This window comes from Diabrotica virgifera, chromosome 8, assembly GCF_917563875.1.
Source record: "Diabrotica virgifera virgifera chromosome 8, PGI_DIABVI_V3a".
Classification (NCBI taxonomy): Eukaryota; Metazoa; Arthropoda; class Insecta; order Coleoptera; family Chrysomelidae; genus Diabrotica; species Diabrotica virgifera.
In genome coordinates, this window is record NC_065450.1 from 69,779,316 (window position 1) to 69,799,413 (window position 20,098).

The 20,098-nt window shown below is 31.7% G+C and overlaps 1 protein-coding gene across 5 annotated transcripts in view; it reads left to right on the forward strand.

Moving 5' to 3' along the window:
* Positions 1-20,098, forward strand: part of LOC114340777 (ras-related protein Rap-2b) — a 607,622-nt gene that overhangs the window by 142,226 nt on the left and 445,298 nt on the right. Inside the window, exon 1 of one of the 5 annotated variants that reach the window (XM_050659446.1) lies at positions 9,345-9,363. The exons of the other annotated variants lie outside the window; for them this stretch is intronic. The gene's annotated coding sequence lies outside the window, so the exon portion shown is untranslated. Of the gene's footprint in view, positions 1-9,344; positions 9,364-20,098 lie in introns of those variants that run through there. 5 annotated transcript variants of the gene reach the window in all.

Genomic DNA, 20,098 nt, shown 5'->3' on the forward strand with positions numbered 1-20,098 from the left:
ATTTACAATTTTCGAAATATGATTTTTCAAAATTCGCCACTCACAGCAATTTTGGGCAATTTTCCTTGTTATTTCGCAAATATTGTTCTGTAACTTTTTTCTACGTAACTTTAGGCATATGCAATGGTACATGTAAGAGGAATAGAAATCAATTACCTTTAAAATGTTCTACTGTATAATGCTGTACGTCTTCTTTTAAAGAGGTTATCTTTTTCAAGACTTTATACTTTTAACGAGTTTTATATTTTTTACGATTATTTTTTAAATTTCCCATTATAAATTTTTTTTCTACATTTAGGTATATATTATATAATAGAAAAAAGCTTATTTTGTTTACTTTAAAACGATGTATCACAAAAAATTCTAGGATTATTTTTGAATAAGATATGCTTTTTCGAAATGTAATACTTAAGTACTTGCAACGATTTTTTATTTTAGGATTATTTTTAAAATTCCTGATTATAACCTTTTTATGTGATTGTGTGTTATGATTGAATCTTATTTTTTATTGGTAATACTTTGGATCCACTTCACTCGGCCGGGCAAACTTCAAAATATGGATTAATTCCAATATTTACTGTCAAAACTCCTGCACAATTTGCTTTGCTTGAAAAAATAGCATGTAAATGTACCAAAGGATGTACAAAAAACTGCGGTTGTAGGAAGATAGGAATTAGTTGTTTAATATTCTGCAAAGGGTGCATGTGCATGGGTACTAATTGTGGGAACTCTAAGATAACTGAGGTGTCAGAGGAAGATATTGAAGCTAATGCTAACGAAGAGATGGACTTTGGTTTTGAAAATTTGAAAGTGATGTTTTCTAAGACTAATGTTTATGTAATTTTTGTAAAAGAAATAAATTTAAATATTACAAGTAAAAAAATATCAAAGAATCACTCGGTTTCCATTACATATTTAAATACACCAGATGATACACCATTTTAAAGAACAGAAAGTAAACCCTCTTTATTGAGCAATATATAGTATCTTCATGTACAAGAAAAAAAAGTTATAATGAGAAATTTCAAAAATAATCGTAAAAAATGTAAAAAATAATATTTTTTTATATCAGGTATTATATAATATATAATATTATATTATATATAATATATTATATTATATATAATATATTATATAATAATATTATTTTATTTTTATATTATATTATAAAAAATCGTTAAAAGTATAAAACCTTAAAAAACCATAATCTCTTTAAAAAAGTCGTACAACGTTATACGGTAGACCATTTTAAAGGTAATTGATTTCTATTTCTATTACGTGTACCATTACATATACCTAAAGGTACGTAGAAAAAAGTTACAGAACAATATTTGCGAAATAACAAGGACAAGATTGGTGAATATAAATGCATGAAGTTTTACGTTGCCAATATCGGATCTCGTTTTTAACATTGTAAGTAGGTTAGAATAATTGACTACGTTTACATCTATTGAGTACCACTAACTTCCATAATGTTAATTTTTAATCACTTTGTTTCTTCTATACCATTATGTGTGTTCTCTGTCTGATTCTTGCTTCCTACGTTCCATGTCGCAGTCTTAATATTACTTTCGGGAACTCCTCTCTCACTGACAATTTACATAAGTGCCATTTCTTCTGTGTTTAAGCCATAATGATTATTATTAGGGATAAACATAAACATCAGCAAATGCAAGACGATGAAAATAGGTCAGCAGGAGCAGGAGATTAGAGGCGAAACACGAGTGTTCTGTAGAGGACAAGAATTAGAGAGGGTGACGGCCTACGAGTACCTGGGCACGATAATATCAAATGACGGAAATCTAGACCTAGAAATTGCAAATAGGATAAAGAAAGCTACGCAAATATATTATGCCATTAATAATACGATACTGGGAAAAAGGGAAATCAGCCAGGAAACAAAAATACAGATATATAATACAATCACAGTACCAACTCTTCTACATACAAGCGAGATATGGGTCACAAATAAAAGACATGAAAGTGCCATAAATGGAGCAGAAATGAAGCAGTTGAGAAAAATAGCTGGAAAGACGAAGATGGACAGGGAGAGGAACGAAAACATCAGAAACGTGCTAAGTCAGGAACCAATAGAGACAAAAATTGAAAAAAGAAAACTGAATTGGTTTGGACATATAACTAGGATGAACGAGAACAGACTAGTAAAGAAGGTGACAGATGCCAAAAGACAGGGGAAAAGAAGAAGGGGCAGACCTAGAAAGGGGTGGATGGAACAAATCGAGGAAATCGGGACAAAGAGGGGGAAAACAGTGCAACAGATGAAGGAAATGGCAGGAGACCGGGAGGCGTGGAAGAAATGGGTAAAAGATGGATAGGTGATACCAAAGTCCGACGCTCTTATGGGGCATAAGGACAACGAGAAGAAGAAGAAGAAGAAGAAGAAGAAGAAGAAGAAGATTAGGGATAAATTAATGAGATGGTTTTTCGTTGCCTTCCTCATCGCAGTACCAGAACCATTCAAATTACTATAGTTATGCTTGTAGTAGTTCAGTTTCAAGCTGATACAGGATCATTTCCTCTGCGCCTTTAGCTGGTACTGCTTATCGCTGCCCTTCGCCAGATAGGGATAGGAAGTAGACTCTGGAAGAAAATAAGGATGAGACATGGTTTTTCAGCAATCAGAAATTTGAGAGCAAGGCATGGCTTGGGTGGGCAAGGTTGCTTCCTGAAGTTAACCTATTCTCTACCGGGAATTTATAAAAGTGTCTATCTGTTACACGATGGGTACGGTGGTATAAGTTTTTTTGCTGGCTTTAGGATTAGACCATGCGGCCAGAAACAAAGTAAGTAGTACATAAATAAACATAATCTTATCTAAGTTATCTAATTAGTTATCTAAGTTAAGGTTATCTAAGCATGACTTGATTTTTTGTTAAATTAATCTTAGTAAACATTTTGGGATGAGGACAAGGGTTACACTTTTCTCATCCAAGGGTTTTTCTTAGCATTTTTTATTAATTATTGATTACCTATATACCCACCCCACATGGTAACGCGGGCACATAGGCAATCAAAAGGAAAGCAATCGAAAGGAAAAAAACATTTAAGGTTGCAAGCCTAATCTAGTCATTCTATAACTTAATTTTAGAGTCAAATAGGAAAAACAAAATTAAATCAAAAATACGTTTATCACTCAGTGCCGAAAGATACATAACATTATAGTAAACGTTTAAACTTCTAATAAATAGGGTTATAGTTAAACATTTTTTCTGGTTAAACAAGCTAGATTTATTGATATAAGAGATATTAACTCAAAACACGACACTAAGAGGAACCTAGGCACTAAGTTTCAAGACTAGAAGTTTTGCCTAAAAAAAGAATGTGTGTGTACTTTGTACGCACGTAAGAAGTTATACTTCTATTATATGATTTAAACGAAATTAATATACTTTTTATTTATATTTTGTTTAAATATTAAACTAATTTATACTTACTACTTCTCAAACATTTTTATTAGAACAGTGCCAAAAATTAAAATAATAAAAGAATAAAACACACACAAACACATTAAACAAGCCACAAATGATGTCTGAACATTAATTGTCGAAAATTTTTTTAACTAAATACGTATTTTCTGAAAATACAATTATATAATAAATATACTTACAATCATAAAATGTATTAAAAAAAAACAAAAAAGAAAGTTTCTATTGGGACTCGAACCAGCGCTGATAAGAGCGGTTGGTATTGGAATTCATTCGCCTTCTCCGCTTAGCCACGGACACTATGTGTCATTATTTACGAAGATCGATTAACTAAACGGATTAAACTTGTGATATTTTGAAAATTGATCAAATTATTTTAATTTTGAATTGAAATGATTTAGAATTGAAAAAATACAACAAAACATAGAGTAAAAAAACAATATATTAGGTGAATATTGATAGAAATTTTGATGGTAATCAAATTATGTAAATAAAAGTATTACATACTATGTATTTTGGCAGATCAAATAGGTAGGTTTATACCCATGATACATTAACAATTATTACGTACCTGTTGCTTTTAAAAACTATTTAAAAGTCACTACAATATTATAAACTTTTTTGTTTCTGTCCTCACAACAATAAAACTAATATATTATACATTTGTTTACCTTTACTTTTACCTCCAAACCACAGCTGCCATATCGGATAATTTTTGACATGTTATTTGAACATCCAATCAGAACAAAGTTATAATGCGCATGCGCCGGGCTGATAGGTTTTAACATATAAAAAAATCACCCTCTATCGCCGGTAAAGAAGTATAACTTCAAAAATCAATAATATTAATAATATAGGAAGAAGAAAATGACTTATTGACACCCAAATTACCAAGAATTGGCACCAAAATTAACAAGTTTCTTTACTATACTAAAAAAATAGAGAATTTTAAGACTTCATTAATGACTTGTTTGAAGAAAAAGAGAAGGTAAAGTAATATAACAATAGGAAGAAAATCTATTAATTCCAAGTTCAATATGGTTCTTGCATGTGTGTCTGATTGGGATATTTACTGCGGAACCTACGGTGATTATCTTAAATTAAATTTGAACTAATTAAAATCCCAAATACTCCTACAATAACTCTTTTTCTACTAACCGGACTATTCTATCAGTTCTTTTCTTTTATATTCGAATGCCTTATCTTCAATTTACGAACGAAAATAGAGATTTCAAATCGCCAATAAGAGCGGTTTACCCAATAAAATTTGTATAAATTTTCGCTACCTATGTGATTTGAGATGCGTAAGTATAAGACGAATTTATTTGCCTTTATTATCTTCGTTAGGGTAAATTTAAATTGATTTATACTACCTATTGTATGTTCAATAGAGAATAAATTAAATTTTCAGTAGTAATTGCACAAGAGCTCTTAAATTCTATATTAATTTTAGAGATCGAGTGCAATTTGTTGCGATTATTTCATGAATAAAACTGTTCAACACCAAAATTTTATTGTAATAAATTTATGTAAGTACAAATTCGTACAATTAAACACACAGTTGTTATAAATATGTATTTGACGGTTGAAAGTCATCACTTTTATAATTTTTAAAACATTTGTCATTAATGTCACTGAATGTATTTTTTCGTAGAAACGAAGGGCATCTGACGTAATATACTTGACGACGGGCAATTATCAAAAAAGTTATCAGTTTAATTTAGATTTCTGTAGTTTTCTATTGGTCAGAATCTCCTATGAATGAAATAATCAGTAGTAATTGCACAAGAGCTCTGAAATTATTGAATTTTTCCCGAGTGACACTTTGACAGTTTTAATTTTACGAGCCGAAGGCGAATGAAATTATGTCAAAGTGTCACGAGAGCAAAAATTCTATATTAATTTCAGAGGTCGAGTGCAATTTGTTGCGATTATTTCATGAATAAAACTGTTCAAAACCAAAATTTTATTGTAATTTATTTATGTAAGTACCATTAAACACACAGTTTTTATAAATATTTGACGATTGAAAGTCATCACTTTTATAATTTTTAAAACATTAATTGTCATTAATGTCACTGAATGTATTTTTTCGTAGCAACGAAGGGCATCTGACGTAATATACTTAACGACGGGAGATTATCAAAAATTATCGATTTAATTCAGATTTCTGTAGCTTTCTATTGGTCAGAATCTCCTATGAATGAAATAATCATTTTTATGTGTTTTTTATGTGTATTTTTAGGCTATTGATTATATTCAAAATAAGATAGCTAAAAGGAACTAAAACGTTAACGGGGTTTTATTATTTCATATGGTCAATGGACATCTATATATGAAAAAACCGCGGAGTGCTACCATTTAAAGGAGTGCGTTTTTGAGAAATGGGTGAATTAGTCCCTGGGCACAGGTTACGTTAGGGTGAGTTTTATGCACTTTTGGTACAAACATATCTACATAAAAATTGTTCCTGGTTAAATTTCCTATCTAAATATCACTTTTTAGTCAATGATACTTTTTTTTACAAAAATATATTCAAAATAAAAGCACAAAGAAACCCAAAAGAAAGAAATTTTGTTTTCTGTCCCATAACTTTTGTCCACGAGGATATAGGTATAGACATTGCTTTACAGAAAAAAAGCCTGTATATTTCTTCTTTAAAATGTTGTATGGTAGAGGTAATTAGGATTTATATTTTTCGAAAAATGATTTTTAAAATTTCGCCACTCACAGCAATTTTGGGCAATTTTCCTTGTTATTTCGCAAATATTGTTCTGTAACTTTTTTCTACGTAGCTTTAGGTATAAGCAATGGTACACGTAATAGGAATAGAAATCAATTACCTTTAAAATGGTCTGCTGTATAACGTTGTACGACTTTTTTTTTAAAGAGATTATGGTTTTTAAAATTTTATACTTTTAACGATTTTTTATAATATAATATAAAAATAAAATAATATTATTATATAATATATTATATACTGTATATTATATTATATATTATAGTATATACAATATAATATTATATCATATATTATATATTATATAATACCTAATATAAAAAAATATTATTTTTTACATTTTTTAAGATTATTTTTGAAATTTCTCATTATAACTTTTTTTTTCTTGTACCTGAGTACATATATATTGTTCAATAAAGAGGGCTTACTTTCTGTTCTTTAAAATGGTGTATCATCTATATTTAAATATGTAATGGAAACCGAGTGATTCTTTGATATTTTTTACCTGTAATATTTAAAATTATTTCTTTTACAAAAATTACATAAACATTAGTCTTAGAAAACATAACTTTAGTTGTCACTTTAGTGTTTAGTTGTGTAAACGTTGTCATTTAAAAAATTTTTAAAATCAAAGTCCGTCTCTTTGTTAGCATTAGCTTCAATATTTTCCTCTGACACCTCAGTTATCTTAGAGTTCCCACAATTAGTACCATTGCACATGCACCCTTTGCAGAATATTGAACAACTAATTCCTATCTTCCTACAACCGCAGTTTTTTGTACATCCTTTGGTACATTTACATGCTATTTTTTCAAGCAAATCTTGTGGAGCAGGAGCTTTGACAGTAAATATTGGAATTAATCCATATTTTGAAGTTTGCCCGGCAGAGTCAATTGGATCAATTACCTATAAAAAATAAGATTCAATCATAACACACAATCACATAAAAAAGTTATAGTGAGGAATTTAAAAAATAATCCTAAAATCAAAAATCGTTGCAAGTACTTACTTATTACATTTTGAAAAAGCATATCTTATTCAAAAATAATCCTAGAATTTTTTATAATACACCATTTTAAAGTAAACAGAATAAGCTTTCTTTTTATTATATAATACATACATACATAATCGGTTGCCCCTTTTACCATTAGGTGTCGAGGATTCCTCCTTTATATAATTTGCAAATTTACGCCACTTCTTCCTATCTGCTGCTAAAACTTCTGCTTCTTGCCACGATGTTCCTCGTTTTTTTGAGTATTTCGTTTACACTAGTGTTCCAGCTTTTCCTTGGTCTGCCCCTCCTGCTTTTACCCACTGCTTTGGCCTCCCATGTCATTTTCACTTGTCTCTCACCACTCATTCTTATCATGTGTCCAGCCCATTTTAACTTCTTTTCTTCAACTTTTTCGTTGAGCGATTTTACCTGTAATTCATGTCTTATATCTTCGTTTCTTCTTTTGTCTAATCTTCTTGCTCCCACCACTTTTCTTAAGTATCTCATTTCTGTAGCTTGTAATCTTTTTCTTTTTATTATATAATATATACATAAAATAATCGTAAAAAATATAAAAACTCGTTAAAAGTATAAAGTCTTGAAAAAGATAACCTCTTTAAAAGAAGTCGTACAACTTTATACAGTAGAACATTTTAAAGGTAATTGATTTATATTCCTCTTACATGTACCATTGCATATGCCTAAAGTTACGTAGAAAAAAGTTACAGAACAATATTTGCGAAATAACAAGGAAAATTACCCAAAATTGCTCTGAGTGCCGAACTTTGAAAAATCATATTTCGAAAACTTTAAATGCTAATGACCTCTACCAAACATTATTTTAAAGAAAAAATATGTAAGCTTTTTTTCTGTGAAGCAATGTCTATACCTATATCCCCGTGGACAAAAGTTATGGGACAAAAAACAAAATTTCTTTCTTTTGGGATTCTTTGTGCTTATTCTTTTGAATATATTTTTGTAAAAAAAAATATCTTTGACTTTAAAAAGTTATATTTAGATCGGAAATTTAACCAGGAACAATTTTTATATAGACGTGTTTGTACCAAAAGTGCATAGAACTCACCCTAATGTAACCTATGCCCAGGGACTAATTCACCCATTTCTCAAAAACGCACCCCTTTAAATGGTAGCACTCCCCGGTTTTTTCATATAAAGAGATTCATTGACCATATGAAATAATAAAACCCCGTTAACGTTGTAGTTCCTTTCTATAGTACATAATCAATAGCCTACTTATGTTTTTAGCGATAATTGTTAAAATATTCATAGAGATTTTCGCCATGTATTAGGATTTTTTTATCTGAACCGTATTATATCCTAGTTTAGTTTATAGATAGATAATTAGAAGATCAGAAACACATCATCTAGCTCCGGAACAAACGTACCTGCAAATTTTGTCAATTCCTGTTTATTGCGTAATTAACTTCTAAAATACTGTGTACAGATGATACAAAAGCGATAGAACTGTAACTATGTGCTTGTGCTTAGCCACTACAGGGTAGTTGCAGCGTTATTGAAATACGCACCATTTTAGACCTTTTTCAGATGAATAATGACGCAACTGTAAATAGGGTTGAAAATGGGGGGACTAAATTAAGGTAATGAAATTCGAACCAATAGGGATAAAAATAAAAGAAGAAGAATAAACGCCGTACCGATGCTCCTGGACGATCACTCCTCGTTTAATCCCTATTTTAAATATTCAAAAATCGTCTTTTGCTCTCCTGAGAAGGCTTTTTGCAGTTACGTCATTTTTATTCCGGGCCGGCGAATTACATAATACTCAAAAAATTAGACTGTGGGTACCCTAGAATTTTCATCTCATATCATGACTATTTGTTTAAAAGATTGATCCTGATTAAGTCACCTGTAAAATTGGTAAAACAAAGCGCCAATTAATATACGTATATTATCACATTTTATTATATATCTTTTATTTATAGAAAATTAAAATGACAAAATAAAACTGCATTATTTGCTTCAATTTTGATAGCATCAATAAAACTTTGTCAAAATAGCTCCTAGCATAGCTCCTGCATAATTCCGCATGGAACAACTTGCATATTATTGTTGAACATGTCCCAAATCTATCGTAAATAAATAAATAATTTCAATAAAACATTATTTTTGCAGGTATGTGGTGCCTAAATCCCTATATAACAGTAAGTACCTAATCAAACTTGATATTAAATTTTAAATTTAATCGAATAAATTCCAATATACATACTTTTTATGGTCTATGTTAACTCATTATGCGCCAATGTCCTATTTGTGGGAAACTTATCGAATTTGTAATATATTAATAACTACAGTTTTTTTTATTTTATTTATTTTTTTTAAAAGGTGCTTTTCCTTTATGAGTCGTATAAACTCAAAAAATATGTAGATTACATAATTTTTTGATGGACTATGGCCGTTGTATTCTCTGCTATATTTTAATTAATCGTTATTTCTTATTTTGTATGTTGAGTTTGAGCATTTCATAAAATGGCTCCGAATAAAAGGAACTTTGTAGTTTCTGCTGTATTTTAATAAATCGTTATTTCGTATGCTGTATGTTGAGTTTGAGTATTTCATAAAATGGCTTCAAATAAAACAGAACGTTACATTAAATGGGAAAGTGAAGAAAAAGTAAACAAATTGATTTATTTTACTTATAAATACAATGTAAATATGTTAATTTCAGCATATTTTGAAGAATACTGTGACAGATTTTCTACATATTATAGACAATAAAGACCTTATTTTTCTTGTAGAGGGGAGGATAAGCCTTCGGCTCGCTTGTTCTCAATAAGCGAATCACCTACTAATTTTTCTAAAAATCTTACATCATCTTTAGGTAAACGGATTTTTATTCTGCATTCTTTGAAAAAGAATTTATGCTTCCTTTGAAAGTTTTCCTTTTTCGTGTATTTTCCATCATGTTAATTAAATTATCAACTTCCTCGTTAGCCGCAATACCTCTTAAACACATTTTTTTTATTATATATCTACTCACAAAACAAATTAAAAAATAATATATTTTTGTCTCTGATGACTTTGACAGTCATAAAATAGGTTATACCAGACTTAAACAAGGGTGTGGGTCGGTATAAACTTGGACTAAATTCTTATACCAAGTATAACCATATAACTAAGTTATTCCATGTTTATTGGTAGTGATTTTGCCTATACCTGATTTATTCTCAGTATAACTTTTATACTTGGTTTATTAGTAACAGAGTTAGTGTATGGCTTAAGTACATCACAGAATATATTTAGATTTATGCATTATACAATGCGTCACAAACAGATGTCCAGTTTTTTTTATATATTCGTTTGACCCTTCAGTTGCCATTACAAAGTCTATAGGATCGCCTGTGTATGCTCTGCGTGGGCAGTCCTCAACAATGTGACTGATCGTCTGTCAGCTTTTTTATTAAAAAGAGCCGTTAGAATAATGAAAACATATATCTCCCCCTTTATGAAAATTTTTAAAATTCCCGCTATGTATAAGAATCTATTTAGAAAAGAAAAGAATTTAGATGATACTACTCTCGAAAAGAATTTCGTATCTTACTTAAATTTTTTAGATAAAAATATTTTTTGATGTGAATACTTCCTATCGCTCTATACTCGGTATGATGTTTTGCACGGGTCCGAAATAATATTTTGCGTGACGCAAAATATTGAGACGCGTGCAGTAACCTTGCGGTTTGCGGTAGATACTTTTTATACTCGATAGCGACTGGTTCTATTTTATTGATGTAATTCTCAAAGTAATCACGATTACATTTTTCTTGTTATAATACCATGTTTACGCCTATGAATAATAGAACTAATTTGATTTGAGGAAATAAAACGACAATCGCTTTTTTCCTATGCCACTATTTGGTTTGCCAATAATGCTGGTTTTACGGACATCAAAGTGTGCCGCAGTTTGACAGTAATTATTAAAAGCAACAAAGGACTACTATATAATAAACGGTTCGGACACAACACAGCTAAAATTCACTTTGTGCATAAACACAAACAATAATTGCGCGGATGTGACAAGAGATAAAAGAATTCAGTTAAAAAATATTAACGTAGCTCTGGAAAACTTCTCGTAATGAACACACGTTATTGGAAGTAAAATCTAATTTGGTTCTTTATTAAATTACGTTTAAACCAACAGTTTAAATTGATTCAATGCTAAATTTAACTTAAAGGTTAAACAAATGTACTTACAATATATTTTTCTATGGATGTTATACAATGTGCAACTTCTCTCACTACTTACATACATTTAAAACGAACAATTTCTCATGCAGTGAGAAAAGTCGGCCACTGCAGTGAAAAATATTTTTTCTTATTGGTTCTCCTACGGTTTTCCATATATGATCGCCGTTTCCATGGTAACATGCACAATACAAACACAATTAATATTGTCAAATAAACTGTGTTGAAGCAAAACTTACCATTAATTACCTTGAAGCACGACTAATTTAATAAACATAAAAATATTCTTAGACATTATTGTTAGGTCATAGGCTTGATAAATGTCGTGCTACATAACTTTTCATAATACCCCGGTAAGTTAACAGTGTCAGAGAATTAAGGGAGTGAGTTTTTGAAATAAAATTTAATATAAAGAGAGAAAATAGTAATTATTGGGCGCCATCAACAAATTAAAATATATTGCCATATGTCTATGCGAAAATTACAAAAAAAAACTTGCAATGACATTCCATTGAATAGAAATCGGTACTTACCATTGATGTCTGAGGTAGTCTGTATGTTTTATTACAATAAGGATCAGAGATAGATTGTGCAAAATAAAAAGACATACAGTCCAAAAAATGAAAGAATACCCATGAACGAACATATAAACAAAGAAAATTGCCCAGCGCAAGTACATGTCATAATAATTATTACATGTACTTGCACTGGCCAATTTTTTGTGTGACACAGTGACAGGAAAATACAGCGTGTTTTATATGTTCGTTCCTGGGTATTCTTTCATTTTTCCTACTGTATATCAGTTTAAAATATATTCATTGTTTATTTATATAAAAAAAAATAGTTGAAAGGCAAAACTGAATTGGTAAGAAGTGAATAAACATATTAAATCCTTCGCGTTTTCGAAAGTTCGAAAAAAAAAAAGAATTAAACAGTTTGTTACAAATACTTGATGATTGGCGGTGATACCGTGGGCTGCTGGCCTCGTGTAGCTCGGCTTGAGCTCTGGGAAAGCGAGCTTGAGCTCGGCTTCACTTCACTTTAAAATTTCTGATCGAAAGTACTATTACACAATTTTTTTTTTTATAAATATGAAAGATAAAATTCCATAGTCTTGTTTTATATTTAAAAAAGGTAACTGCTTATTTTGATTATTAGCGACACATTTCATCAATTTAATGATAAAAAAAATTAGTTTGAGCAATTGAACTTTAGTTAAAAGATCGGAACCACGTCCCGCGAAGATTAAATTAAGTTATTCTTGGAAAAGGCGTACTCTACTCCACTACTAGAAACAGTATATCATTTGTTTCACCGGAACAACAACACAAAAAGATACCGGTGTGGTATTTACGACAAACACATCGCTCCTGCTACTTTCACGACAGAATCTACACAAGAATCCATCTGAGCCTAACTTTGGCACAGACAAAGAAAACTGGACTTTTCACTGCATGTCAGCTCAAACTTAACTGTCTACCAGACCAAACTTAACTGCCTCTTTCAGTTCTCCTTCGAGCCCAGGTTCCTTCTCTCAAAAAAAGAATTCACCTCCCACTTCGGCAACCATCAGATACATTATCCAATAAGAATAAACCAAACATTTTTTCTGCCAATGAGATAGCGAGTGAATGATAATAAGAACATCCTCTTGAAGCTATAATTCTTCTTCCTAACCAATGAAAAAACGCTCAATTTCCGTAAACAGATTTTTCGTTCTCACCGAAACTGCTGACTCTATTCTAGCGGCTAATTTTGAGAATTCAGACACATGAGGATTTTATCAATACTATAGACGTTATCCATATCGACATTCCAGTACTAACATAAACAATTTCCAGACTTTTGTCTCAAAAGGTCATTAAATCCCTTTGATACTCAGCCGAAAACACACACGTGTTCTTTCTCGGTATTTTAACGGCAATGAAAAACATATCGTCACAAATCGTGGTATATATAAAAAAGGTTTCGTGTTGTAACATATGCTTCTAAAATTCGTCACTACAGGATCGGACCTGATACATTTATAAGGCGGTAAATTTGAGACCGTTACAACCTTTCAAAACTGTTTGCAAATAACTGTTAATTAGAATTTTAAATAAGTAAATAAAGTAAGTATATAAGTTTTAGGAATATTAAATACCTACCTGTATATGTACTTTATTTCAATTTATGCATATAATATACCTAAAAGTACCTAAATTATTTAATTTGGAAGTTTGAACTCTTGACAAAACCGCATCCATAGAAAAAGTACATTGTACAACACATGAAAAAATAACATAATTCTCCCTCACTTGATTTGCGACAAACTTCTGCACTCGTGAGAAATATGTCTTTTTTCTCACTTGTTGTACAATATACTATTTCCTACAAGCGTTGGCAAAATTGAACTTTTGCAAACTTTGCGATGTACCACTTTCCACATGTAGTGCGCAAAATATTCACTAATAGGTTTATTATTCCTTTAATTTCCTTATCATATATATTCCATATCCTCCATGTCATAATATATTCTCTTGTACGGGTATACCCATTATTCGTCATTTTTTATACCATCTTTTCAAAGCCTGATCTATACCTATACATAATTATGTTAAAAAGTGTAGGTGATAGATCACTTACCTGTTTGAGGTCTTTCTTTATAAAATCCTTTTGTTATATTCTCTAAGTGCATTCTTCTCATTGCTTCCCATAGTTATTTCCTATCGTATACTTTCTGACTTTCTCTGAGTCAATCAAGGTCATATGTGTTTCAATACTTTTCTCTTTGTTCTTTTCTATCGCTTTTCTCGTGATAAATATAATATTATCTATATACATATCTACATACTATTCCAGCTAATAGGCTTTTCGCAATCCAGCTAGTTCTTCGCCATTATGACCCATCTCTTGTCCTATTTTTTCTTTTATAACTGCGGAACAGATTCGTGCTATTGATTGCATGAAAGTAATCCCTCGATAGTTTTTGTTGAACTTTTCCCAAATTTTTTAAAATAGAGGACGTTTATAATAGATTTTACTCATCAGGAATCTCTTCTCCTGCTTTGATTTTATTGAACAACTTTTGTATAAAGGATACGATTCTTGCGCATCCATATTGCAGAAGTTCCATTTTTATATTCCCTTATCCTGGTGCATTGTTGTTACTGGTTTTCCTTAGAGCTTTAGTTATATAAAAATACAAAGTTTCTTGTAAAAGGTATATATTAAAATACCCTAAATAAGGGTCACAATACAAAACGTTTTCGGATTAAGGAATCCATCATCAGTGTTTAAAAGCCAAAATTTGCATGCCTGAGCCACCAAAATGTATCGGGTAAAAACCCTTTAAATGTAAATAATAAGGATGTTTTACATATTTATATAAAATTCATTGGATGGTATAGATAAACCTGGATGTTACCCAGGGCAACACAGGACTCTCTCCACGTGGTTCGAACTTTTTTTGGAGAAAACCTCACATATTCATTGTGAATTAAACACATTGAATATGTGAGGTTTTCTCCAAAAAAAGTTCCAACCACGTGGAGAGAGTCCTGTGTTGCCCTGGGTAACATCCAGGTTTATCTATACCATCCAATGAATTTTATATAAATATGTAAAACATCCTTATTATTTACATTTAAAGGGTTTTTACCCGATACATTTTGGTGGCTCAGGCATGCAAATTTTGGCTTTTAAACACTGATGATGGATTCCTTAATCCGAAAACGTTTTGTATTGTGACCCTTATTTAGGGTATTTTAATATATACCTTTTACAAGAAACTTGGTATTTTTGTGATTTATGGTATACAGCCAGCTACAGGAAGTTTATTTTCCTCCTGGATTTTCTTTAGTTATATGTTTCTCTGTGATTTCCACTTCCATTGTTATTATTGTCGCTATTATTGTGAGATATAATCATGTCTATTCTCCCGCAATAATTTTGTGTAAGTAATGCTTTTTCCACGCCTTTGATGTAGTTATATGATATTTTTACTACGTATATTTCTTCTGATGTGTTTTAATTTTTTACATGTTTCTATTTATGTGTTATAACCTATCGTGTTTTATATGTCTCCGCACATTCTTTCCCAGTATTCGTTCTTCTCAAGACTTAATCTGAGCTTCAGTTGTTGTATGAGGATAACATATTGAATTCTTATGATGTTTCTGTGGTTGCGTCGTTTCGCCATATAATATGAAATTTACCTTTTTTTCTTCTAATCATCTATTTTAGGTCATCACTGTATTTCTTCAAATGTTTATTCTTTTCCTTTAGGTATTGATACATTTCCACAAAGTAAACTCTGGGAAGCCCTCGAAAAAACTAAAATCATTCTGAACCTCATTAAAACTGTAAAAGATCTATCACAATACCTACCACAATATAGCAAAAGTTAAGTTAGGCAAGGAAATCGCGTCAGGATTTGAAGTAAATAAGGGTCTTAAACAGGGCTGCTGTCTATCGCCGACGCTATTTAAAATATATTTAGAGCAAGTTTTGAAATCCTGGAAAAGGAAATGTAAGAATATGGGTATAGCGCTAAATGATGATAACATGCTATACACTCTAAGTTTTGCGGAAGATCAGATTCTTATGGCGCAGGATTATCACGATATTGAATACATAACCCGCAAAATCATAGAAGAGTACCGGAACTGGGATTTAGAAGTGAATATCAAGAAAACTGAATATATGTGCGTTGGAGGTATACAGCAGGATCTAGCTTTGGAAAATGAAATAATTATTAATCACTGTCAGGAATATAAATACTTGGGTTTTAAAATTACACAAGATGGAACATTGGACAAGAATATCCAAGAAGATGCACACAAGGAAGGAAAGCTATCGCATTATTGAACAAAATCCTATGGGACCAAAATATATCCAAAGAAAATAAACATAACATCTATAATAACAGCATTGTTAAGAGCATTATAACATATATCAGCGAAGTTTGGCCACTTGAAGAAAAATCCGAAAATATGCTCAGAATAACTGAAATGCACTTCTAGTGAAGATCTGCCGGTATATCAAGAATACATAAAATCAGAAATACAAGAATATTAAATAAGCTGAGATTGTTTGGCCACCTACAACGTATGGAAGACGACAGATTACCCAAACAAGTACTACGATGGGCACCAAAAGCACGGCGGAAAAGAGGAAGACCTAGGAAAAGCTGGATGGAAGGTATTCATAGGGAAATTAGAGAAAGAGGTTTGAACGAAGACATGTGTTACGATAGAGAACAATGGCGATTGGGAATCGGAAGACGTCGTAGAACGTCATGAACCCATTATATAAATATATATTGATACATTTCTGTTGGGGTCCATTCTTCGTTCATCTGTAGCATATTCTGTAGCCTATCTAATTAGCCTTCTTCGGTCCATCTTTGGACATAGGCCTCCCCAATCCTTTTCCATTCTTCTCTGTCTGTCGCTACAGTTATCCACCTAGAGCCCACGTGCTTCTTGACATCATCTGCCCATCTCATTTGTGGTCTTCCTCTGCTTCGTTTATATTGCCACGGTCTCCAATTTATGAGAATTTTGTTCCATCGGGTAGCGGGTAGGAACTCCTTTGGAGTCCCTCGGATTCTATTGGATAGTCCTATCAGGGAAAGTGAATCAATCCCTGCCCCCTGCAGATTCCAGGAGCTTCCTGACCCGGGAAGCTAGCACCTGCTAAGGGTCCCTTGTCCAGGGTCACGGATGAAGTCCAGAACGGCATCCAAGGCGACGAAGAATACTTCCGGTACGGCGAAGATGGCGGAGCTGGCAACCCTTGATTTTAGGGATAGTATAATCTCACAAACCAGTAGCGTCTGTCTCAGAGTGAGCGGCTACAAACAGCGTCTGACCCAGAGTGGGCGGCTGAATAAGAACTCACCAACCCGCATGGCAAGCGTGGTGTTTTAACTGCCATTACCCCCCTCTTTTTATCATGGCGAATAATAAAACAAACGGAAATGGTCCCCAGGTGCCCACACCTCAAAGGTCTGCCTCACGGATTCTGGGGGAGGCAATAATTCGCTCTTGATAGATAAAAACAAAAACCCACTAAGACGAACACAAAAGAAACCAAGAAAATCTATCAATCTGTCAATAGGGACATACAATATTCAATCAATGTCCACGGATGAAAAAGTACATGAACTGGAGGAAGAACTAAAAAAAAAAAACAAATTCTGTAGCCTACATATTTTAATATATTGTTCCAATCCTACATTGTTGTAGAAGTTCTACTTTATACCGCATATTTGCTATAATTTTTTTATCTCCTCATCTCTTTGGATATTGCCTTTTTGTCGTATTAAGAAGACACTTAAAAAGTGAAATGAGCACATAAATCAATGACTCCCGAATAACTCATTTACACATAATATCCCAAATAATTTACGTCTCGTTTCACTCTTACCCATTAGGTATAATATCTTAGAGATATTTTTGAGGGAGACGCAAAGTACTTTCATCTCCAAACTTTTTACATTAAAGTGATGTAGTAGCATTATCCTAATAACGCTACTTTAAAATACTTAAAAGGCGCAGCATCTCACTCATATATTATAATGATGGTGCCGTGGAGACCATTCCACCTGGATGCTAAACTAGGTTGATAAGATATTCTAATTATTTAGATAGAATTAATGAGTTTAACTTGATTATTAAAAAAAGAATGTTTGTGTACTTTGTACGCACGTAAGAAGTTATACTTCTATTATATTATGATTTTAACGAAATTAATATACTTTAAACTGTTTATTTATATTTTATTTAAAGATTAAACTAGGTAATTTTTACTTACTACTTTCCAAAAATTTTTATTAAAACAATACCAAAAATAAAAATAGAAATAGAAAACACACGGACTCGAACCGGCGACCTCTCGATTTCCGGTCAGACGCTCTACCACTGAGCTATATTCCCTTTGCTTTGACAGGTTACAAGATTTCTCATACATACTGACAAAAACACAAAAATTATAATAAATATATTTACTAAAAACACTAATAATATATTCTTTTCACGCACACCTTATTTGCGCTATATAAATATGTAGCGACTAATATCATATTTTTGGTGTGCGCATGCGCCAGGGAATGTAAAAATTCACCCTCGTGCCTAAAGAAGTCTAACTTCAAAAATAATTTCATTAAGTTAAATATTTTTCATTTTTATGTACGAAAATGAATAATATATTCGTTAAAATAAGGTTCTTTAATAAAGTCACAAGCTTTGAACATTAAAAGGATTTAGTGATTGAAAACAATGGGAACCTTCTCTGGTTACACCTCCGAGGCTTCTAAAATTTGCAAGCCATAACGGATGCTGAGACTTAAGAAGATGAGGGAAAAAAGATTTATTAAAGTAGTCCAGGAGGGATTTGTTTTCGATTGGACAATTTCTATAGAAGTCTATAGCCAGAAGTCAAGCTAGAAGAAATGAATACCACCTTCTCAAATGCCTCGAAAAATATTGGCCTACAAGTCATTGAGGAGAAAACTAACATGATGGGCATCAACATACAACAATAGAGCCAGAATCATTGGTCACCAATTCACTGTTGATTACTCTACATTTGAAGTGGTGGACAAATTCACATACTTAGGCTCCCTGATCACTAAGGAGAACGTCATGACGGAAGAAATCAAGCGAACGATAATCCTAGCAAATAAATGCTATTTTCCACTGAAGACATATTTAAGTCAAAAAACAAAAATAATCGTATGTAAAACCTTTATACAACCAGTAATGACATATGGACCGGAGACATAGACCATCTCCAAGGCAGATGAAAACTTTCTGCGTATATTTGAACGAAGGATCCTGGAAGGAATATTCGGTGGAATCGGTGAAAATGGTTTTTGGAGGAGGTGGTGCAACTACCTCCTTACACAATTTCCTCAAACACAATTTCCTTACACAATTTTGACACTTTATAGTCAACTTTGGAACAGAAACATATGGCTTCTATCTGAGTACATAGAAAAACTTCTTTCGACATCAACTGATGTAACTGGGGCATTTTTCAAATTCACCATAATTAAGGCTCTAAATTAAGTTATTCGGAAAATGTCTAAGCTACTACTTGAACCACTTCGGAAAGAACCTGGTAACCACTGTTTTTCTCCATGGTTGTTGGAAAATGTTTGGAAAGTTTTCTTTCCAATATATATATTACCTACTTTTAACGTTTTGACACAATGATTCAAATTCTTTTATTAAAAATGTACTGTTTAACAATGATAATTTGGAGGAATCACGGCATATTGGTGTTTACGGCTTATTTTACAACAAAAGTGAACAGGACCGTCAAACTAAAAATTTTTACCTAGTGATATAAACTGGCAGATTTTCGAACCCTTGTATCAAGGAAAAACGTGATAAAATTATGTATATGCCGCTATCTTTTATTAGTTCCGAAACCAAAAATTTGAATACCAAGAAATTATAAAACAAAATTAAATATTGAGATTTCCAAGCTATTTGTTACATGAATATAAAAATATATATATACAACCAAAATTTCAAATCATATGCACTTTATGCACATTTATAGAAAAATATGCAAAATTGGATATTTCTGCATCTTTTATGCATAATATGCAAAATATGCAATTTGCATATTTGCCTCATAGTAATCGTGTGGGAAAGGAAAAATAGAAAGGAAAAATAAAACTTCATCATTATTTAGTTTAAAATA